General features: G+C 45.1%; 1 pseudogene; it reads right to left on the bottom strand.

The window, feature by feature from the left end:
- Positions 1-1411: 1411 nt before the first annotated feature.
- LOC147895777 (uncharacterized) lies at positions 1412-2527 on the bottom strand (annotated as a pseudogene).
- Between the last annotated feature and the right edge of the window lie 21668 nt (positions 2528-24195).

Below are 24195 nucleotides of genomic sequence, written 5' to 3'. Positions count from 1 at the left end.
TCAACATCCGAAAAAGACATTTCCAGCATTGAGGCTTTTTGCAAGGAGACAATAGGAGAAACAAACTCAGTAAATTTGTTACGGGCTGAAATAACCTGAGGTGTAGAAGAAGATGGCTGAGAAAAGAGAAGCTGAAAATGATCCAAACATTGTTTTTCTAGCTGAGATAGAGTCTGGGTCCAAAGGCCGTCTGGTTTCCTGACCCTCATGATAGATTGGCTTTGTCTATGTGCATGTAAGTTCCGAAAAAAAGATTTCGAGGAACAGCCCTTATCTAGCATGGGTTTAGCTCTGGCCCGGATCTGCCATTTGGACAACTTGCATTTATCATTGGCATCAATTATGGAGGAAGCACAAGACAATAAATGCTGCTCAGAATCAGATAGAGATCTTTGATGACTAATCTGTACCAAATACTGCTTGTATGATTTTGCCCACTGGATATGCTGTCTGGTTTCTGCCATGTACCATCTTCCATATTCCTTAATGACATTTTGAATACGATGTATGAAAGAGGTCCAAGCAAAGTCCAGATCCTCCTGAGCATGGGAAAGCAATGGCCTGCAAGCCAATCTGATCATATGCTGGAAATTTTCATGAGAGAGATATAATTGATTGACCTGTAAATTTCTGACTGAAGAGAGCTGCAAGTCATCCAGAGGCATACCAAAAGAAAGAATGAGCCATAGTGGAGTATGATCAGATAATTGCTGTGAATAATCAGTCCGCATTTGACATGTATATTCATCATATTGCTGAGCATGAATGAGATAAAATCTATCAAGCCTGGCCCAATATTCTGTGAAAGCATTATGATGATATGTAAATCCCATAACTGATGGGTGAGTTGCTGTCCATAAATCTGCAAATTGAAGAGATGATGGATGTCATATGTTCCCATTGCTGAATTTCAGAGGGCAGCATATGGGATTTATGTGTAGTGTTGTCCTTCGAGTGAGGAGAATTGTTGAAATCACCACAAAGTAGTGCATTTGAAGACCAAGGATATTGCTTGATGGAGTTCCACATTTGAGCTCTTGAAGCTGAATTTTGAGAAGCATACAAAGATCCTATTTCAAAAATCTCTCCATTAATCATACATTGGATAATCATCCATCGTCGACCAAGATCATTATATGCTATCCAGGGTTGCAGATCATGTCTGGCTAAAATGCACAGCCCAGAGAACTGTTCAGATCCTGAATAAAATATATCATATCCAAAAAAAAACCCATGCTGGCCAGCCAAAAAATGCTGATTATGCTCTTGTAGACACACAACATCCGGATGAGTTGTATTTATATAATGCCATAAAAGCCTCCATTTATTCTGGTTGCAGAGGCCCTATATATTATAGGAAAAACATTTAAGAGAAGCACGCATGAAAATATATACAAGAGATGTTCTGTCCTCAAAAAGAACAGGAGGCCTCAAGCCTCTGCCATTGCCACAGGGTCTTGCTGACCCTTAGCATCCAATTCCCTGATAATATCATCTTCTTCACAAAGGGGAAGACCCTTCTTGACTGCATTAACCCATGCCTTTAAGATGGGGTTGCTTGAAGAGGTAGAAGATTGTCCTGGAGAAGGAGCAGAGGCATCCCAATTACGAGATTGGAGAGGTCTTTGTTTGAGGGGCACCGTCTTCTTTGCAGTCTGCCATCCCTCATGAGAAGATGGGTTATTTTCCCCCAACTTGCTTTTTCTTTTATCCTTGTGTTGAGCTGAATTTGCCTGGCTCCCTGTATGAATTGAAGGCTTTGCTCCTTTAACTTCAATCTTTTCCACATATGTCTTCTGACCTCCTTTATTAGATGGTAGAGGGATAGCTGCTGGAGGAGGTGGATGAAGGATAGAGGGACACTCTGAAGCAAGATGCCCAAACTTGTGACAAGAAAAACAAGCTCCAGCAAAAATGCACCATTTTAAAGTGAAATATCTTTTTCCCAAATTAACACCCTCAATCTCAACTGCAATAGAGGAGGGGGTCGGTCTATCAGTATCCCACAAGATGCAAAAGCGATTTTTATTACCTGTGGGACGAGGAGGACAGATCACTTGTCCCAATGTCATAGCTAAACCTGGAAGCTCTGTTCTCATGTAATCTGGAAAATCAACCACTTCAACCCATACAGGGCAGTGATGCTTGATGAGATTCTGGTAGTCCTTATTAGGGGACCAGGGCATAATATGCACCATTTGTCGACCAAAAAATAAAGGAGACATTTCCAACATCTTTTGTTTTGTCAAGGCATCCAAAAGATGTACTTCATAAAATCCTCGGGAGGCAAAATAGACTCCTTCTACATAGCATCCACCTAGGAGAGAATTCACCCATTGTCCGACATCATTAGCAGAGGGAATTTTGCCTGGGAAAAAGATGATCACTGCAGTTTGAGAGAGCTTCTTCAAAGGATGCACAAGAGAAGGCAACTTCATTTTGTAAGTGAGTTCCGGAGCAGGTTGAATCCATTCCCTTCTACTTTGTTGAAAATCCTCATTCAACATATCAAACACATAGGAAGCATCTTCAGAAGAAGGAGCTATGGGGGGAGAGGTTTCCCTTGATTGTCGTTTGGGTTCAGGAGAGAGTGCTCTCTTGACATAATATTTGTTTGCTTCTGCCATGGAGGTTGATGGATTCAACAAATATCAAGCGATGAGAAAGAGAGAGGGCTGAAGCACTATACTGACGAAAGGAGAAACTAGCAGAACTGTACGGGAGGGACACCGGAGTGTGGTACGTACAGATGTACGGATAAGCGACATAACAGTACGGAATATTGACACAGAAAAGCTGACAGAACTGTACGGAATAGAGGCGGTGAGGGGACACGATGGGGCTAGGCTGTACGGAGGAGCTAGGGATGTACGGACGTACGGAGGCCCTGTACGGAGATACGGAGAAGAAGACTGAACCTTAACGGAATACTGAAACAGAGAAGATAGACAGAATTGTATGAAAAGGAGAGGCTGATGGGATAAGAAGGGACGATACTATACGGAAGAGGCAAGGAGGTATGGACGAACAGAAGGAAGTTCAAAAGGGAAAATTCAATAGCGAGATGAACAGCAGCGGGTTCAGACGAGGCATCGCAGGGATGAGCCGAAATTGTACGTACAATGCCGTACAACCGTACGTCGTCCGTACAGATGTACGGACGGAAAGGGAGCTGAACGGGGACCTGGCTCTGCGTCGACCTCCTCTCTCACGCTCTCTCGTCTCTCTCACCACACACACACACACACACACACACACACCACACACACACACACACACACACACACATACACACACACACACACACACACACACACACACACCCCTACCTTCTCTCACACTTTTTTTTGGTAAAATCCAGTGCAGTGTATTTATATTGTCATAACTTTACAAGAGGGAAAGTCTCCAAAAAATGGAGAGTATCCCACAGATCAGAAGCATAAAAAGAAAAGCTCAATGCAAGATGCATGCAGATCACCCTCATGGTAGGCATCATATAAAGATTGCCGCAATGAGGCTCTAAAAGATTCATATGACTTTTGAAACTGGCGGCCCAAGTATGCCAAATTGTGCTCTTCCCAGATTGTCCAAAGCGCCCAATATCTCACCCATGAGAGAAAGAGGGAGTATTGAGATAAAGGCCTTCTAAATCTGCCAAATAGCCAAAAATGTTTCCCAAATATGTGACTCGGGAAACGGAGGCGAAGAAGATCTGAAATTTTCCCAAGGAGATTGCGAGTAGACGAGCAATGCCAAAGCAAATGAGGGACAGTCTCTGAAGGAGCGTGACACCGTAAACAGGTGGGTGGTGCAATGTGACGCAAGTAAAGCCTTAGAGAAAAACTTATGAGGTAGCCCAGTAAAAAGTTACATATCCATTGGAGGAGAATCAAACAAAACATCCTCCAGTTTTAGATTGTTGCTTTGTACCTCCAGTTTTAGATTGTTGCTTTGTAAAAAGTGATGCAGTGGAGTGACTGCACCATCAATAAAAACTAGCTGTTTTTTGCCCTTGTGATTCTTTTTAATATAAGTTGGCGGCCGGAATTTTGAATCACAGGGTCAAAAACCTGTTGTAACCAAGGGTGACAAGAATCCAGAGAAAAAGGAACATTTGCATCCACGATCATCACAGTCGAAGGAACTGAATCAACATCAGTACCATTTGAAGAAGGAGCTGCATCATAAATCACGACTCGTCGTTTCAGCTTTACTCCGAGTATCAGCCTGAGATAAAACATGTACATCATCCTATATAATCCCCTCTTCAAGAGGAACATCCATATCTTGAGGAGAAGGAGGCTGGTGGTGCTCAGCAGGAGACTGAGCCTGAGCTTCTTTAGCAGCAGAAAGATTGGCCTGTGATTTATCTACCTTCCTCCAGTAATGCTTCGGAGCAGTGAATGAAGGCTTACCCAGCGAAGCCATAGCAGAGACCGGAGGAGAAGGGGGAGTAATCTTGACTGCTGAGGAAGGAGCAGGAGGAGTGGTCTCACACACACACACACACACATTTTTGTGAGAAGAAATATTTTATTGCTGTAAAAAAATTACATTCATAGTTACTTCAAAAGTGGAGTAACTACTACTCAACTGAAAATCTCAGTATAAGCTGTATATACATCATGATCAATCAAATGAGTCTGAAAGCAATCATAGAACGATTGCTGCAGAGATCATTTGAAAAAAAGAAAAGATGGAAAAGTAGGATCACCAAAAACTCTATGATTTCTGTCCATCCATAGAGTCCACAGTGCCCAGTAGCGCACCCAAACAAAAAACAAATTAAAACCCTGTCTAGTTGGATGAAAACCAAACAACTAGAAGAACCTGCCAAAAGTAACAGTAGGAAATCTCGCTCGAAAATTACAAGTGTGTGGACAGTGTCAAAAGATGTGAAGCACAAATTCAGCAGAATGTAGACATCTGTGGCAAGCTGCCGGAGCAATATGTCTATGCGCGAGTAACTGCCCAAATGGAAAAATGCCAAGTAGGACTCGCCAAAGGAAAAGCTGTTGTCGAAGAGGGACTTTATAATGCCAAAGGAGACGCAGCCGCTTTCTCCACCACTTTAGTGGGCGATACATATGCCAAACAAAATTTGCTCTGTCAAAAATCCAAGGCGAAAGTTATAACACTTTATACAGAGAAGGCATTGTGATATGTGAGAGCTTCAAAGGACGGGCTTAAGAGGAAGAAGAATGTAGACTCCAATCTTCAAGCCTATTCTAAAGTTCCAAATGAGGTACCGGCAAGAACGGTCGAAGCATTTCTGAAATTTGATGCCATAAAGGATGGTAATGAGCTCCCAAACCATATTTGCTAGCAGCCATAGAAAAAGATAAAAGAGTGCCATCATCTTGAAGTACATCCGCCACATAAGAAATGCCTTTGAAAGATAGAAAATAAGAACGTCTGGGTTCTTGTATAGCCAAAGGAGGGTGGAATACTTTGAACCAATAAATATTCTCAACCCTCAAGGAATTTCCCGACAAAGAATCTCTGCCATTCCATTTCAAGTGGGATAAAATATGCTTCCAATCAAGAAGCAAAGGAGAGACAAAAGGGCAGCCTCTCATCTTGCCTTGAATAGAGCCAAGTAGGAAATCCCACTGTGTAGGCTGCCAATGCCCAAAAGCAGAAGTATCAATATGCAACAAAAGAGAGCGGATCATGAAAGCCCAAGGCTGATCCCCTTGCATAAACTGCAACATCATTTTCCCCCTGTGAGCAAGTATATGCATTTGAATATTGAGTATGTTCAGACCCCCGTGCATCTTTGGAGAGCAGAGACGATGCATAGAGAGTAATCTGAGACTTTTCTTGCCATTTTTTGAACACCAGAAAATCTCCATGATAGCAGAGATAAAGGAAACAAGATCTGCCTTATTGAACATGATGAGAGGCAGATAGAATTGTATGTATGCTATTAAAATGGATTGCGTTATTCGCAAATGAACACGTCATGGCCAAGTTGCAAGCTTCCAATATTCAAGTTTCGCCCTCAACTTTGTGAGCACCCAATCAGTTTGTTGAGAACGAGTGAGCCCCCAACCTAGAGGATAGCTAGCCAAGATGTCAAATCAATTGAGAAGTTGGAACAATTTTCCCAGGCCACAAAAGACTATGCCAGTCTTTAGCATGCAACGGAAATAATTTTGATTTCTGAAAATTGACACGAGACCAGCAGCCAAACCATATGTAGAAAGAGCGTGCATAATCATGGAGAGATCGCTCCGAGTATTTTTCGGGGTAAAGAAAGAATCATCAGCATATGCTTGAGCGATCATGGTACTGCTGCTAGGAATTTCCAATCCGTGCAACATGCCAGTGTCCAAGAGGTGGTCCATATATTGAAGCATTGGATGAGTGGCTATGGCAAAAAGTAAAGCACCGAGGGGACATCCTTGCCGAACAGAACAACCAAGAGTCCAGGTTGTAGAAATATCCCCTGAAAGTATGCAGGTAGCTTTACTATCTTGATATAGCCAATTGATAACTTGCTGCATTTTTGTGCCAAATCCCAAGGCGTGCATAGTGGATGAAATAAAGTCCCAATTACAGTATCAAAAGCTTTGGCAATATCAACTTGTAATAGCAAAACATCCTGCTGCATATATTTGGCATATTTGATTCCAACATAAGCATTAGCAATGTTATCTATGATATGCCTACGAGGAACAAAACCATATTGCGCAGGATGCAACCCATCATGTAAATAACCTTTTAGCCGATCAACAATTATTTTGGTAGTAACTTTGTAAATGATTGGCATAAGCGTGATAGGTGTCCAATCAGCCAAAGATTCACAAATTTGCTTTTTTGGAAGGAGTTTAACAAGACCTCTCTTCCATGTGTCTGGCATTTTCAGATTTTGCCAAGCAGAGTTCACCATATGCAGCAATGTATGCTTCAAAAGAGGCCGATATTCTAGAAAAAACTCAACTATAAGACCATCCCATCCTGGAGATTTCCATCTACCACAGGATTTGATTGCATCTGACAATTCCCTCTCAGTAAAGGGTTCCTCCAATTCCAAAGCTTAAGTAGTGGAAATAATAGGAGAAACATGCTGTAAAAGTAAGTTTCTTGCAGACAAAACCTGCTGTGAGGGAGGATTTGCAGAACCAAACTGCTGAGAGAAATGATGTACACAAACAGAAGCAAGCTGTGACCGTGATGTAGTCCATGAACCATCAGGCAGAAGCACCCTGCAAATTTTTGTTTTTAATCTCTTCTGATGCAAGCTTTTAAAAAATTGTTTGGAAGAGCAGCCTTTATCTGTAAAAGCTCTTTGTCTTGCTCTAGTCTCCCATTTAGCCAGTTTCCTGTGATCATTGATTTGAAGACATTGTCTAGCTTGGCATAGTGTTGTTTGCTCATGCAAGGACAATGGACGAAGATGACTGAGTTCAGTGAGGTCTTGACAAGGCAATTTGGCATGAGCAACTTTTCCCTCAGAGTCCTCATGTAAGACTTGCCATAACCTCTAATTACAACTTGCATTTTGGAATCAAAAGAATCCCATGCATTATCAATATCAAAGTGGCTCTGAGAAGACAGAGTGAGATGCTTCAGTAACCATGGCCTTGAAAACAACATGCTGCAAATAGCTATTGTTCACAATTAGATGTCGCCTTTGAGGCAGTCTATCATCTGGCATATCATAGAAGGATAACCTCAACCATAAAGGTGCATGATCTGAATGCACATAGGCATAGTCAATCCACATTTTGCATGTAAAATCATCATTTTGTTGTGGAGCTACACTATACCAGTGATCCAGACATGCCTGATAAGAAGAAAGGGCATTATGTTGGAAAGTGTATCTTGGTGACAAAGGCTGCAATTCCTTCCAAAGATTACCAAATGAAGATGCATCAGTAATTGAGACCATGCATGCCTTTCAGGGGTTAACATATGATTATTTCCTGATGTATTGTCACCCCGTTGCGGAGTATTATTGAAATCCCCACATATAAAGGCATGATATCTCCTTGGATATCATTGCATGGCATCCCAAATTGCAGTTCTATCCCGAGAAGTTTAAGGTGCATAGACAGAAGCAAATTCAAACACCTCGCCTTGAATGATGCATTGAAGAATAATCCTTCTGCCTTGATTGTCATTTAAAGCAATAACTGGTTGAAGCTCATGCTTTATAAGAAAGACTACACTTGAGAAAGAGTGCTCCCCAGCATAGAAGATATATCCACAGTTGACCTGTCTTTCCTACATAGACATGTTGATTGTGTACTTGTAATGCCACTATGTTAGGCTGAAATCTATTGATATACAGCCACACATATTTCCATTTCCTACTGTCACTCATCCCCTGAACATTAAGTGTAAAGCAGTTGACATGAGCAGTCATATTTACAGATATTTATAGGAGAAAAACAGCTATGTACAGCAGCAACCTTCAGGATGTCAACCCTGCATTTCTACCTCAGGGTAAGGGCCTCTTCCCTAAGAAGAGACATCCGCTTGAGGAGTGGACAGCAAAGCATCAACCTCTTCTTCAGGGAAGAGGGTTCTGCTAGCTGTCACTGCAGCCCATGTGATCCCAATTCCTGAATTGACCTCTGGAGAGTTTCCACTAGAAGATGCACCATTCCAAGTGCGAGGGGGTGGAGGTCGTCGAACAGAATTAACTTTTCTTGGACTTTGCCATCCATCAGTTGGAGGTTTCGGTCCTTTTGCTGAGGGTTGAATAGCAGGAAGCAAAGGGGAAGAAGCGACTCCATTTGAAATCACTGGAGGTTTGATTTTATCCTGATTCACAAAAAACTGTCTATCACCTCTATTTTTATTCCCAATAGAGGCAGGAGCATCCTTAGTGGGCATCTGAGCAGGCAAAGTGGCAGGAGGCATTTTATGTTGACGCATTGGACACTGCGAAGCCATGTGCCCACATTTTTTACATTCAAAGCAAGCCCCTGCAAATAATCCCCATTTCAATTTATAAAAAGCACTTCCCATGTCAACATTGTTCACCGTGACTGAATAAGACTCTGGTGTGGGATTGTCAGTATCCCAGAGAATGCAAAATCGATTTGAGTTGCCATTAGGCCATGGTGGGCAAACCACTTTGCCTAAAGTCGCTACAATTTTAGGCAAGAGTGAAGCCACGCATTGCAAGAAGTCTACAACTTCAACCCAGACCAGACATCTGTGTCGGCGGATCAAAGCCTGAAAATCCCTTGTTGGGAGACCATGGCAAAACGTGCACCATTTGCTGTCCAAAAGAGAGGGGCGAATGTTCCAAAAGCATTTGTCTGTGAATCTCATCTACCATAATGACCTCAAAAAAACCTCTGGCTGCATAGTGTACCTTTCGAACAAATGAGCTAGCCAGTGTGTGGGTCAACCAGTTGCCTACCTCCTCAGCAGGTGGCATCCGACCTGGGAAAAATAAAATAACAGCATTTTCGGCATATTCTCTAACTGGATTTCATCCACTTCAACCATGAGACCAACCGAAGGAACAGAGTCTTTCCACTCTTTCCTTGTGTCTCCAAATCCTTCATGCATGACATCATAAACTAGTTGTGCTTCAACAGAATCATGCACTAGGTCATGCTGACCTCAGCCTGCTTTTGCTTTTTGCATTGAACAGTTGATCCTTTTGAAAAGTTTTTTCATAAGAGTATTCAGCCATGTCTTCGGAAGAGGATGGAACCCAAAAAGGAGGTACTTGTAATGTGATAATACAGAAAAAACAGTCCCAAAAAGAAAAAACAGCCCACAGAGAAGAAGAAAATAGTGTATTTGCAAGGAGAAGAAGGGGAAAGAGAGATGTAGGGATTTAGAGAAAAGAAAAGACAAGTTCTGTAGAAGAAAAGGAGAAAAAAACCAGTAAAAGTTCCCAGATGAACTATTTTTCAGAAAGAGAGGGGAGATTCTGGCGATGAAAAGAGTACACAGGACTTAGAAACCCAATGTGAGAGAAAGGGGAACAAAGAGCCCTCAAAACCAGCGTATAGATGCAGTCCGTGAGCAAAACCCTACATAAAAACGACCCAGGAGCAAGGAATGAACTGGCAGCAGCAGCCTGAGCAGGGCGGGACAGGCTGTACAGGTCCGTACACCTGTACGGAATTATGACGGGCTGTACGGCAGGTAGTTAATGCTCCAAAACGTCGTTTTTTGAACTTTGATGTGGCGCAGCAGGTAGCTGATGCAAACGGGCTGGTTTGGGGGAGCTAGGGGGCTGATGGGAAGGCTGGAGTAAGGGCTGCAGGTCCTCTCTCTCTCTCTCACACACCACACACACACACCCGTCTCACACACACACTTTTTTTTGTGAAACCAGTAGCTATAAAATTAACATGAAATCAATGTACATGACATTAGACTCACACACACACACACACACTTTCTTTTTTTTAAAAAGTGAAATCTTTATATTTCTCTGTGGGAAACCTCAAAAGAGGTAAAAACCCACCAATAAGTACAAGGAAAAAGTTTTACAAGTAAAACCTCAGTGCAAAAGTCCTGAGGTAGCCAAGTTAAAAAGTTACATATCAAGCTGGAGGAGAATCAAACACAACATCCTCCAGCTTCAAATTGTTGCTCTGTAAAAACTGATGCAGTGATGAAACTACACCATCAATAAAAACAAGCTGTTTTTTGCCCTTATGATTCTTCTTGATATAGGCTGGTACCTGGAATTTTTGAATCAAAGGGTCAAAAATCTGTTGTAACATGGGATGGAAAGATTCCAGTAAAAAAGTTACTTTTGTATCCCTGACAGAAGAAGACTCTGAAACAGGCATCAAAAGCGTAGGAGCTAACTCAACATCCGTATCTTCCGATGAAGAGGCTACATCCGATGAAATAGGGTTCTGCATTTGAACTTCATTCGGGGGATCAGTCTGAATAGGAGCAGGGGCAGTATCCTGAGAGATAGCATGCATCGCATCTTGTAATTTGCCCTCTGCAAGGGTTACATCCGTATCTTGAGGAGAAGGAAACTGATGGTGCTCAACAAGAGTGCAATCCTGAGCTTTTTCAGCAAGAGAAAGATTGACCTGTGATTTATCAACTTTCCTCCAGTAGTGCTTCGGAGCAGTAGATGACTTCACCAAAGAAGCCATGGCAGAAATTGGAGGAGAAGGGAGAGTATCCTTGACAGCTGAAAAAGGAGCAGGTGGTATGGGCCTGGATATAGAAGGGCAAGCACGTGCAAAATGGCCAACCTGTCGGCACCGATAACATGCAGTGGGGAAAGATGCAAAATGGAGCCTGATGCGCATCGGATGAGCAAATCCCAAATCAAGATCCAAAGTAGATGGCACGGGCTGCGTCATGTCCCACAGAATGCAAAGACGAACATCACGAGAGGCTTGCAAGAACTCCTGTCTCAGAACATGGAGAGGCCTTCCCAAAAAAGCTGCAAGAGTTGAAAGATGTTGAAGAAGAGGCACAGGTAGCGCTTTGAGAGTAATCCAAACCGGACAGTGAGTGAGGAGTGTGGCAGAAGGATCAAAAAGTGGATCCCAGGGCATAACATAAGCAAAGAAACCCGCTCCAGGAACACCAGCATCATTTACTAGGCGCTCTACCACCTCAGTTGAAGAGCACTGGGCATAGTAAAATCCTTTGCCTAAGAAAACAAAGGAAGAAATATGATCCGGACCCACAGCAACATCAGCGCAAAGACGGAGCTGAACTGAAGATAAAATCCTGCCCATGAAGTAGAGGCAGACTCCAAGTTGTTGAGCCTTTCGAAGACCAGAGACCAAAAGGGCAGAATCCAAAGAGCAGACAAGTGGGAAACTCGACGAGGGAACGTCTGTGACAGAGGTAGAGCACAATTTGCGGACACACACACACACACTTTTTATATATAGTGAAAGCCATGATTGTTTATATTACAAGAAAAGCCACTTCAAAGCGAGGAGCTAGAAATTACATCAGCTGAAAATCTCTGTATATGCTAAATATACATCATGATCAATGTAGCAAGTCTGCAAGCAGTCAAAAAAAGATTGTTGCAGAGAACACTTGAAGAAAGCAAATAAAGAAAATGTTGGATGACCAAAGACTTTAAATTCCTGTTTATCCACAAAGTCCAAAATGCCTAACAACGACCCAAACAAATAAAAGATCAAACTCGTGAGTGCGCGGATGAAAACCAAAAAGCCATAAGAATTTCCAAAAAGCAGGAGTCGACGGGAATCTCATTCTCAACCGCTGTCGAAGAAAATCCAAGAACTCAAGGGAGGATGGGCAAAACTAGAACAAATGAGGCACAGTCTCCAGAGAAGCCAAACATCTGCGACAGGGACAAAAGGGGAAAGCATACAAGTAATTTTTTGTCATGGAGGACGATAATGAGATCCCAAGCCATACCGTGTGGCTGCAAGAGGAAAAGGTAAAACAGTTCCAGCATCATGAATGACATCCGCAACAGAAGTAATTCCTTTGAAAGTAAGAAAGTAGGAACGTCTAGGTTCTTGTAAGGCCAGCGGTGGGTGAAAAGCTTTTGACCAGTGAATGCTTTCAGCCCTCAAGGAATTTCCTATTAGAGAATCGCAGCCATGCCATTCCAAGTGAGAAAGGACGTGCTTCCAATCAAGAAGCAAGCTGGAGACCAAGGGGCAACCATGCAATGTACCATCAAAGCAACCAAGTAAGAAGTCCCATTGAGTGGGTTGCCAGTGACCAAAGGCAGAAGTATCGATTTGCTGTAATAGAGAGTGAATCATAACAGCCCAAGGTTGATCACCTTGCATAAATTGCAGCAGCATTTTCCCTTTGTGAGCAAGGATGTGCACCTGGATATTAATGCTATTAAGACCTCCATGCATTTTTGGTGAACATAGTCGACGCACGGAAAGCAGTCTTAGGCTATTCCGGCCATACTTAGATCGCCAAAAGATTTCCATGACTATAGACATGAAAGAAGCAAGATCCGCTTTAATGAACATGATGAAAGGCAAATAGAATTGAATATAGGCCACTAGAATGGACTGCACTATTCAAAGTCGAACATGCAATGGCTAGGTTGCTAGTTTCCAATATTCAATCTTTTTTCTAAGCTTGACAAGTACCCAATCAATCTGCTGATGATGGGTGATCCCCCAACCCAAAGGATAACCAACATGATGGGCCATAAGTGACCATGCTAGTCTTTAGAATGCAAAGGGAGGAGCTTAGACTTTTGAAAATTCACACGAAGACCAGTTGCCAAACCATAGAGCAAAAGAGCTTGCATCAAAGTGGAAAGATCATTCTGAGTATTCTTTGGGGTAAAAAAGGAATCATTAGCGTAGGCTTGAGCAACCATGCTGCGATTTTCTGCCATTTCCAAGCCATTAAGGGCCTATAAGAACTCCGGTCTCGGAACATGTAAAGGCCTCCCCAAAAGCATTGCAAGGGTAGGAAGATGCTGAAGAAGAGGCACAGGTAGCGCTTTGAGGGTAATCCAGATCGGACAGTGAGTCAGAAGAGAGGCCGACGGATCGAAGAGCGGATCCCAGGGCATCACATAAGCAAAAAAACTAGCCCTAGGAACACCAACATGACTGACCAGTCGCTCCACCACATTGGTTGAAGAGCAGTGAGCATAATAGAACCCTTTGCCCAGAAAGACAAAGGAAGAAATACAATTCGGACCCACTGCAACTTCAGCCCAATGACGAAGATGAGCTGCAGAGAGAATCCTGCCCATAAAATAAACACAAACCCCAAACTGCTGAGCCTGACGAAGACCAAAGACCAGAGGGGCAGAATCCAGAGAGCAAACAAGGGGAGAACCCGACGTAGGAACTTCCATGACTGAGGCTGCACATAGCTGTTGAAGAAGATCCAACTGGAGTGAAGAAGAAGGACCATCCGCAACATCCGATTTGGCCGATTTGAAAGAACGTGAGGGAACCAAACCACCATGCTTCCGCCGAATAAAAACATGTGCAGGAGAAGGCAAGGCAGGAGGGGCTGATGTCGAGAACACAAAGGAATCAGATGAGGGAGCGATAGGAAGAAAGGAGGAAGAAGCGTCATGAACAGGTGGAACAGGAAAAAGCTGTACAGAGGGAAAGAGAGGTACAGCCAGGTTAGGTACAGCCTGTATGGACTGAAGAGAAACAGGAAATAGGGCAGACTGTATGGACGAAGCGTTGGCAGCAGGCTGTACAGACGGCGCAGGACAAGAGAATTGTACGGGCGCATTAAATGCAGGCTGCTGTACGGACAAAACAGGTATGGAAAGAAACGGGGAAGGAGACGGGACAGAAACATGATGTGCAGGCGCAGGCCGTACAAACGGCTGTACGGACTGCAAGTCGACAGGCTGAGAAGGTACGGACGGTGAAACAGCAGGCTGTACGGACAGCGAATCAGAAAGCTGAACGGACGCCGGGGCTGGTACGGATGAGGAGACAGCAGAAACTGAAGATGGTGAGGTAGATAGGGTACGGACGGGGAAGGGGAAGGTAGAGGAGCTCCCCATCACGGATATGAAACTACACCGACACCGACACTGACACCGACACACACACACATACACACACACAAAGAGGTATGGGAGTGACTCTTGTCGCTGGGTGTGTTGAGTTCGATCCATTGGAGCGACATCTGATGACCCCGTGAGGGCCTTGCCTTGTGGCTTGACGTTAAAACGACACAGACACACAGACACACACACACACACACAAAGAGGTACGGGAGTGACTCTTGTCGCTGGGTGTGTTGAGTTTGATCCATTGGAGCGACATCTGATGACCCCGTGAGGGCCTTGCCTTGTGGCTTGACGTTAAAAAAACTCTTCTCATTTCTTTTTCTTCTTCTTTCTCCGCTCTACCGTCGTAGTTTTGTTATTTGGGTTGGGATTTTAAAGCTTAGTAAGTGTTGGGTTTACTTGAGTGATTTTGGAATCTTTTGAAACCCCAGGGCAACGTATGCTTGGATACTAAGGAGAACATCGTTGCTTACTATTACTCTTTTCTTGTTTTCACGTCTTTTCTAAACCCAAAACAAACAAACAAACAAATTGTTCAATCATTCATCTTAAAAAAAGTATAATTTGCAAGGTGGGATATGTCTGGTTTTATGAGAGAGAGAGAGAGAGAGAGTGTGTGTGTGTATTTGGGACAGCTATGAATGTACCTTCTTCTTAATGAAAGGTTCTTTTACAAAAAGACAAAAGTATGTGTGTATGTAACTACTTGTCCCCAACTTTTTGGGGGGATGGGTTCCTTGTAATATAATGCAAATGGCTCTTTGAAAAAAAAGAGGAAGTGCGTCCGTGCGCGGTGCGCGCGTTTGTGTATTGCCACAACGCTTAAGGCTGATGGTACATTTCTGGCTTTTCCTTCGGCAGTTAGACAATAGGGTTTGGGGCTACACTATTGGTCCCTTTGGCATTGTATTTCTCAGATGCTTCAATGTTTCCTGCCAGTCCCAAAATTGGAGCTCACTTCTCGGCTTAAGGATTGGGCTCTACATCGTCAGGGTTCATCCAGTTGCCCATTGTTATTGGCTGACATCACTGTAGCCAGCCTATATAGGGTTTTGATGCCTCCACCCTGGATTATAAATAGGGCCAATTGTATATGGGCTATGAATTGTAATCTTAAGTGGTGGTGGAAGGGATTGCGGCAGGTTTGGAACTGCAAGTTGCCTCTTTGTCAATAGGTTTTTCTATAGAGAGTGATGCTTGGAGTTTTTCCTTCTGGTCAACTCCTGGCACGAAGACATATTGCTTCTGCAGTTTGTTGCAGGTGTTTGGCTTCAAGGGAATCATTGTCTCATCTCTTTTGGCGATGATTTTTTACGGTTTTGTCAGCAATGTTTCTAGTCACAGTTTCCAACAACTTGCTTTGGAAAGCATTTCTAGCTTTATGGAATCTATCCACAACGGCCTGGTTTTGATCTCTTCTTCACATGGGTTTGTTATTGGGGACTCTGGACTCTATGGAAAGACAAGAATCATAGAGCCTTTGGTGATTGCACCTTCTCCAAGTTTCACCTTTTCCGTTGTTTGTTCCCAAGGGAGATGGAGAGGGCACTGCCATATGTGCCCCTCTAGTTAGACCAAACAGTCATAGGTTTAGGCATGACATGGGCATCACATGGGCTGCAGCCTGCCATGTGGGCAATAGAGAGATAAAGGAGATACGTGGCAGACCAGGTCCACCATGGTGGGCAGAAGTGGTGCAGGAGTGCGACAGGGCTGTCCATGGATGGAGAGGACAATCATGTGCAGGGAAACCTCAAGATGGACTGGCTGGAAGCTTTTCCAGGACCGGAACAAGGCTGGGCAGGAATGCACAGGTCAGCAAGCATTGGAAGACCCCTAGGGCATGCAAAACAGGCTGTTATGTGGGCAGGCCTGCCTAGGCCAGTGGCAGCCTGCCACGTGGCCAGGGAGGGCCAGCAAACGACTAGGGATGTGTCTCCAAATGGGGCTTTATAGGCAGCACAAGGAGGGGTCGGTGGGCCTGGCTGAGTTGGCTGGAAGGGGGGCAGGAAATTGGCCAGTTCAAGGGTGCATGCAGCCCTATAAAAGGGTGAACTTTGGGCCTCATTCACTCATCACTTGAAGCAGCCCGCAAGACAGCAGACAGGAGCAGCAGTTGGGCCTACATTCAAGAGGAGAAGGTGACCCAGAAGAGCTGCATACTGAGCTAGAGTGGCAGCCCATCTAGGCTGAGTTTCCTGACAGCAAGGTGGAAGAGATCCTTTGGACAGAGAGTCTACATAAGCTTAGTGGAGTACGCAGGCTCAGAGATCTAGAGGTGCCAGGCATATAGTAGGAGAACCTTTTTGGTATTGTATCTTGTCCAGTTTGTGGACGGATGGAAATATATAAGAGTTGCTTCTATATTTGTCTTTGAGCACGGTCTATTTGGTGGCCTGCACACACATGAATGGTTGTGAAGAACACACATGGTTATGAAGCTCGATTCCATAGTGAGACACTTTTGTGTTAGTTCTTGGGCTATCTATCAGTCTTCTGCCTGGGGATACCCTCTAATGGGATTTCATCCTCTAACATGGCATCAGAGCCCTGAGGGATGTTCTCGGGAAGTGGAGCTTGAAGGCAAGGATCTTGCTGAAGGATGGCCTTGATTCATTTGCTCGGAGGAATTAGCTTCGGTGTCTAAAAGATTGTACCTAGGAGGGAGGCTCATGTTCAAGTAGACGCCTGAAGGATTGTACCCAGGTGAGAGGCTCAAGTTCAGATAGGTGTACGACACTCTAAATCCTTTTCCTATTTCAGCTCATTATCATGGCCAATCGATACAAGATCCTAAATTTTGGTGAGACAGGCAAGCTTGATGGGACCAACTACCTGTTGTGGAAAATGAAGGTTCGGATCAACAAAGAGTTGAGGGAGTGGTGAGGGATTGGGACGGGGACGGAGCTGATACCTCAGGCCACCGTAACTACTCCATCCACATCAGCCTCGGTGGCGGATTGGGGATGCGGAAACCTTGGCTATCATTGTGAGTACGGTGGCGGATATGGTGTTGCCTCATATTCAGATGGTGAACACTTCTTTCGAGGCCGAGACGACATTGAGGGATATGTATGAGCTCGACAATGAGGCGAGAATCTTGGACCTCGAGACAGAGTTGTACGGCTTGAGACAACATGAATCTGGATGAAGGAAAATTGGTACAGGAACAAATCACCAAGATGAAGGTGGTGCGGCATCAATCGGCGGCAGTTGGTCAAAGGACGAGCTTGACTAAGATGGCAAGGCTATTGCTGGAAATGCTCCCCTGGAGCTATGGTAGTTTTGTGACTACGATGACTACAGGACATAGGGCAGTGTTGTTGACTTTCGAGGAGCGGTTCCATTACTGCTGCAACTGAGAAAAAAAAGTACGTTGGTATGGTTAAGGATGACAAGGCCTTGACAACTCAGGACAGGAGCACAAGGGCAAGGGTAAGCCTAGCAGAGGCAAGCCCAAATTTGACGACAGAGCGGACTCTTCAAATGAAGACAACAAGAAGAAGAGAAAGAAGGAGAGGAAATACTTCTATTGCGATGAGCTAGGATATTGGAAATACTTCTACTGCGATGAGCTAGGATATTTTGTCAAAGATTGTAAAAAGAAGAAGGCTGGTTAGAAGAAGAAGGGTGCGAGTTCAAAGTTAGAGGAGTCAACTCAGGTGGCGGTAGGAGAACTTTTCTTGGTGGCCATTCTATGTAATTCCTGGGCTATCTATCAGTCTTCCGCTCTGCAGGATACCCTCTGGTGGAATTCATCTTCGAACAAGTAGGGCAAGTTGGAAGAGAGGATGGTGAGGAGGAAGAGAGGAGGGGGACACAAAAATGGGCTGCATGTTATAGCTGGTCACCTCCCTCTTTGTAAGCTCCCATATGAGGAGAGCATGGGGGAGGTGGACCAGTGTAGGACGGGGCTGTCACATGGATAGCACACCCTTGCGGAACGGATTACCTGAGCCAGGGATGTACCTTCAGAGGGAGCTTTATTCTACCCCAGCCCAGCCTTCTCAGGCCCAAGCAAAGGTCTCACTTCCTCCTATCACTCCTCTCCCACGCAACTGAGCTTTGCCGAGCCAAGGCCACTGAAGTGAAGAGGCTCATCACCTGAAGGAACCACCACTAACCCGGCTAGGGTGGCGAAAGAGGACTGGCTGTCATGTGGGCATTACACTCACAAGAAACAATCATGACATGGGGCTGCCACATGGGCGGCACATAAAGGATAGTACCCGGCAATGTAGAGCTCTCCGAGCTTTCCTGTAGGGCAGAACTGGTATGGGATTACCACATGTCTGTGTCATAGACAGGTCGGAGCAGACGTGCAGGTATTCCAGTGTGGAGGATGATGTCAGCAGTATGGATGGCAGGCACAGCAGTACGGATCTGTATGGGTGCTTTCAGAGCATGGTACGGAGCCTTGAACACGTCATCTACAGCCTGGGCTGGTTTGGAACAGGGCCAGCATGCAGGAGCATCAGTACGGAAGCCTGCAGCAGGGTTGTATGGATCTGTGGCAGAGGATCCAGGGCCTGGACAGGGCCACCAGGATGGTGGGATGCTTACAGCAGCATGGCGACTGGCTGGAGCAAGATCAGCGCCTTGTTTGAGGACCCCAACTTGGGGCTGAAAAGGGCCTGGGGCACTCGCAGACTGCCATGTGGCCAGGCGGGACTGGGGGGGCAGCGTATATGGGTCTGAACACAAAGACCAGCGGGTTGGCCCCACAGACCGAGGGGTTGGCCTGTCTGGTTGGTTCATTTTTGAGGGCTGTATGCCCTATAAAAGGAGAGCCCTTGGGGCTCATATCTCATCCAGTGGATGAGCCTTTCAGTGAGCAGATTTGAGCTGCATCTTAGCAGGATTTGGCCCATCATTCAGGAGGACCAGGAGTGGCAAAGCAAGAGGCTGAGTGCTGCAGACAAAGAGCTTGAAGGTGTCTTAATGCTAGGCTGATATCAGGGCAGCAAGGAGGATGGATTAAAGGGGGAGCTTGAGCCTCACCATTGGCTGCGTTTCAGAGCAGTCTTACTTATGGCTGTCTTGGAGGATCAGCCTGAAGGTGTGTTTGTGGGGCATGACAACAAGGCCCATAAGCTCATAGGGAACATGCAGGCCAAGTGTTTTGGGAGTGCCACGGAGGTAGGAGAACAATTGTTGTTTACGCCAGGGTTCGATCTAGATAGCATCTGCTAATCCATCCTGGATGGAAACAGTTGGTTCTACATCTCTCCTATTCATTGTCCATTTACTTGCTGACATCTACATTAAGTATACATAAGGAAAGAAGTTTTGGATTCCACATATAACACCACTGTGTGAGTTCCCGGGCTCTATCAATCTTCCGCTGCAGATACCCTTTGTTGCTGATTTTCTAACACTGCAAGGGGTGGCAGAAAGGGGCATGACTAGCAAGGAGGCATGTTGATGATGTGATTCCACTTGAATATTTTCTTTGTCGCTATTGGAGCCCCTGAGGAGATCCTCATTGGGAAGGTGGTGTTCTAGAAGGTATAAGTGAGGCTAAGCCAAAGAGAGTGGAAGGCTGAGCAAAGGGTTAAGTGGAAGTGAGGGGGGTTGCATCTAAACGAGAGAGAGAGAGAGAGAGAGAGAGAGAGACGTCCGCGGAGGCCTCACGGGCCACTAAGAGAGAGAGAGAGAGAGAGAGAGAGAGAGAGAGAGAGAGACGTCCGCAGAGGCCTCACGGGCCTAGTGACAAAGTGTGGAAAACACCAAAAAGGGAAAAAACTCATACAAGCCACAGAGGGCTGGAGCAAAGGGCGCGCTAAGGCCCTTGCTGAGTATTATACTATGCTGAAATAAAAGAGCTCAATAGCTCTAGCAAAAATCGAAAACAAAACATGTCGTATCATATCATGTCATGCCATGTCATATCATGTCATGCCATGTCATATCATGTGCTGTCTGAAGTGGGAAGAAGAGAGTTGGAACTGGAGTTGGAACTCAGAATCCGAAACCCGGCACTGTGGTGGCTCATCTATGAGTGGGGAAGATATCTCGGATCTGCGTCTGTTTGGCCGTCTCAGGCTGTGTGACAGAGGAGGGCGTGGTCTCCTCGATCTCTGAACCCGCTGAGCTATGTTTAGAGTGACCCCTTGTCTCGGGCGATCTCCTTTGAGGAAAGCTGTGATAGGTCAAGTGTGCTCTGGTCACTCTTCGTGTCATGGGTAACCTCTGCAATCCTCTCTCAGCAATCCATACCACCCGCATATCAGCTAGCTCCTCCTCCTCCACCCCACTGTGTCCTAGAGCTGACTCAAAAGCATAGAAATTTGTGACATGCCGCTGTGTTTGGTCAGTCTCTGTATCCTATGGTTTGGTCCCCTCCTGTTGCTCCCTGATTTGTCGTAGCAAGGTCTCCCTGTGGCGGCGCATCTCAAGTAGATAGAGTCCAATGCAAGCCTAGTCATGGAAGTGGATCAATCGCGATAGTGGGTCGAACCCACTCCCGTCCTGATAAAGACAGTGGTATCGCGCTCGGATCTCGTAGTAGGCTGAGCAGGCGCAGAGAAAATGCTCCTCTGTCTCAAATTCTCCTAGTGTGCATAACATTAAGATCCGCTGCTCTCTGGGTATATGTGCTGCTCTCCCTAGTTGTCTTAACGTCTTCGGAAGGCCTCGCGGTTCTATGAGACAAAGTACAATCAAGGAAGTAAGCCATTGTGGTTGAAGCAAAGGGCTTGCTAAGGCCCTTGCTTAATGCTAAGCTAATAATCTTAAAACTCAAAACTCAGACATGCAAAGCTAGTGCTCCAAATACATATCCGGGCGATATTAAGTCTCTCTAATGGGATGCAAAAACTTCTCGTATATGCGTTTGTCAAGCCGGCTCTCGTTGTGGCGAGGAGCGTGGTCTCCACGATCTCTGTATTTGGTGGGCCATGTCAAGCTACTCGGATGGTCCGGGACTGGACCTCTATCATGCCTGGTCTGGTCAGCCTCTGCATCGTGCGTGGTGGCTCCATCGCTCCGTGTGGTCTCTTCCTGCTGATCCATGTGGCTCTCATGTTGACTATCACCTCCTCCTCTACCCTAGTGTGTCCCAGGGCTGATTTTTAAGGCATAGAAGTGGGTAACATGTCACTGTGCTTGATCTATCTCCTGTGGCACTATCACCTTCTGCTGTCTGATCTACTGCAGTAAGGTCTCTATGTGTCATCGAATCTCCATCAAATAGAGGCCAACGCAGACCTTGTCATGGAAGTGGATCAGGTGAGAGGGTGGCCCGGACTTGTGTCTCTCCTGAAAGAGGCAATGGTACCGTCCTCAGATTTCATAGTGCGGGGAAACTACGTAGGAAATGCTTCTGTGTCTCCACCTTTGTCAGTGTGTAACTTGCAAATCCGGTGCTCTCTAGGTGTGCCTATGGCTCTCCTTGCCTCGATCTCGTCTCCTAGGATTTGGAGGGATGGGGCATCCAAGCTATGTTGAAAGGGGGGAAGGTGGTCCATGTAAATACCCTAATTATCAAACCATTTGGATATGCCGTCATACCAGGCTGTGCTAACCCCACTCTCGGGTCTAGATGACTCTAATGACAACCTCGGTAGCCTCCAACTAGGCAAGGCCCATCCTCTATGAAGATATGTCACTGTTTGGAAGATGGCATCAAGTGGAAGGGTTATAGCAAACTCTGCGTGTATGATCTGATGTGGGACCGAGGGGTTACTCTCAATCACACTGGACCCCATAGTCACCTATAGCCTCTCGAATGTCCACTAGTCGGTTGCCGATAGGTCGCTTCGTTGGAAGGGCGCTGCATACATGGCTGTTAGCGTCACAAATGTGTCAAATAGCTGAAAGTAGGTGGAAGCAATGAAAGTGAAGAAGATGGAAGCAAACATGTTGAAACCGTACTACTATAATGAATGAAAAGTACAAAGCACACATAATAAAGAAACCCTAGGACAAGGTGTCCTAGTAGTACCTAGTGTACTAAGTGGCACATGTCATAAGTGCCCTAATTGTCCTAACTGCCTATGCCCTGGCCTACAAGGCACATACCAAGGAACATAAGGCACCAATGGATAGCTTATGTGATAGCCTACAACCCTCTCCATGGTATGGTCTGAAGGATCCTGGACACGTCTTAGAATCTCTGAAGAACTAATGTCATCGTTGCACATGTTCATCTTGTATGGATATAGCAACCATTGATTGTACAGAGCATAACAAATCAAGTTACAAAAGGTACTAAGCTCAAAGCTTGCTGGAAAGCTTCAAGTTCAAACTAAGGTCGAGGAAGAGCTTTCGTAAAGAGATCTGCCAAGTTGTCTTCAGTGGGAACATAAGACAACTGAATATCACATGCTGACAATCTCTCTCTAACATAGTGATAATGAACTTCAATATGCTTTGTGCGAGCATGGAACACTAGATTCCGTGCAACAACCAAAGCACTTTGACTGTTGAAGATGATGGTAGGAACTGTCTGACATACATGAAGATCTGCTAGTAACTTCTGGTGCCAAACACACTCTATTGTAGCTGTAAAAGCTGCTCTGTACTCAGCCTCAGAGCTGGCAGTAGCAACTGTAGTCTGCTTCTTGCTGAACTAAGAGATGCATGAAGTACCAAGCATGAAACAGTTGCCACTATGTGACACACGTCGGAACAGCTAGCCCAATCACTATCAGTGAATCCATGCAAGACAAGTGAAGAATTTGCGTTGTAGAGAAGGCCCAAATGTTGAGTGGCTTTGACTTAGGCAATCCATTAAGTGTCATGGATACAAGCTTAGAATCTGGGACTACCTCATCAATATTTGCTAACTGCTCTTTCAAATCTTTAACACTGGTAAGATATGCATCCATGTTACCACCCTCTTCAAGCTTTAAGTCCTTCAATTGCTTGTAGAGATAGGCCACTCTAGCCTCATTCCGCACCTGATCTAAGGAGGCAAGCTGATCCCATGCTTGTTTAGCTGTCTTGCATGAACGGATATGAGGGATATTAACCCTTTTTACTAACAGAGCAATGAAGGCAAAGTAGCTTTAGTGGCTAAAGGAGCTGTAGTGGAAGAGGCAAAAGAAGCATCACCAGATGAGGTATTAGGTCTAGTGGGTCTGACCTCAATACTTGCAACAATGTTCCAAAGGTTCTTGGCAACCAATACATGCCCCGTCATATAAGTCCACATGGGGTAATTTGTGCCATCAAGTTTGTCCTCAGATTCAAGCATCCCAAAAAGATCATCCTTGTTGCCAGACATTGCGCAAAGTGCAAGGAAATAACCTTGACTGATAAAGGCAAAGAAAGAGAGTGCATAAGCCTTGAGGCTTTTTTACTGCAAAAGCTTGCTGTCCCAAATAGTATGTGCTGCAGGTATTCCACTAAGGCAACATGACGCCTTCCAAAGGCAGCATGGGGCCTTTCTTTGATTCCAAAGGAGCAAAAGAAAGAGACTCAATGTTGAAAGGGAAAATGGTCAATGCTGTAGTGGTTTACTAGCAAGTGTTTCAAGCAAAGAGAGGTTGAAACCTTGAAGAAACTGTATCAGTCCAAGAGGTCGAGAATGCTGGGAGGAGCTTCGAAATTGAAAGACCAGCAGTCACACTTGAAGAAGCTGATGTTTTGACACAAGAACAGCCCCAAATATGCCAAGAACAGCTACAAAATGACTGGTACAGCAGGCGTGACAGCTTCAGCAGTGTCAGGGATTGATTTAGAGGCTCCCACGAAGCAGAAATAACAGCCCAAAGTGAAGGCGC

This window comes from Dipteris shenzhenensis, chromosome 12, assembly GCF_047967505.1.
Source record: "Dipteris shenzhenensis isolate YYH24624 ecotype China chromosome 12, Dip_SZ_1.0, whole genome shotgun sequence".
NCBI lineage: Eukaryota > Viridiplantae > Streptophyta > Polypodiopsida > Gleicheniales > Dipteridaceae > Dipteris > Dipteris shenzhenensis.
Note: the sequence above shows the minus strand (reverse complement) of the source record. Positions and strands in the feature narration are given on the sequence as shown.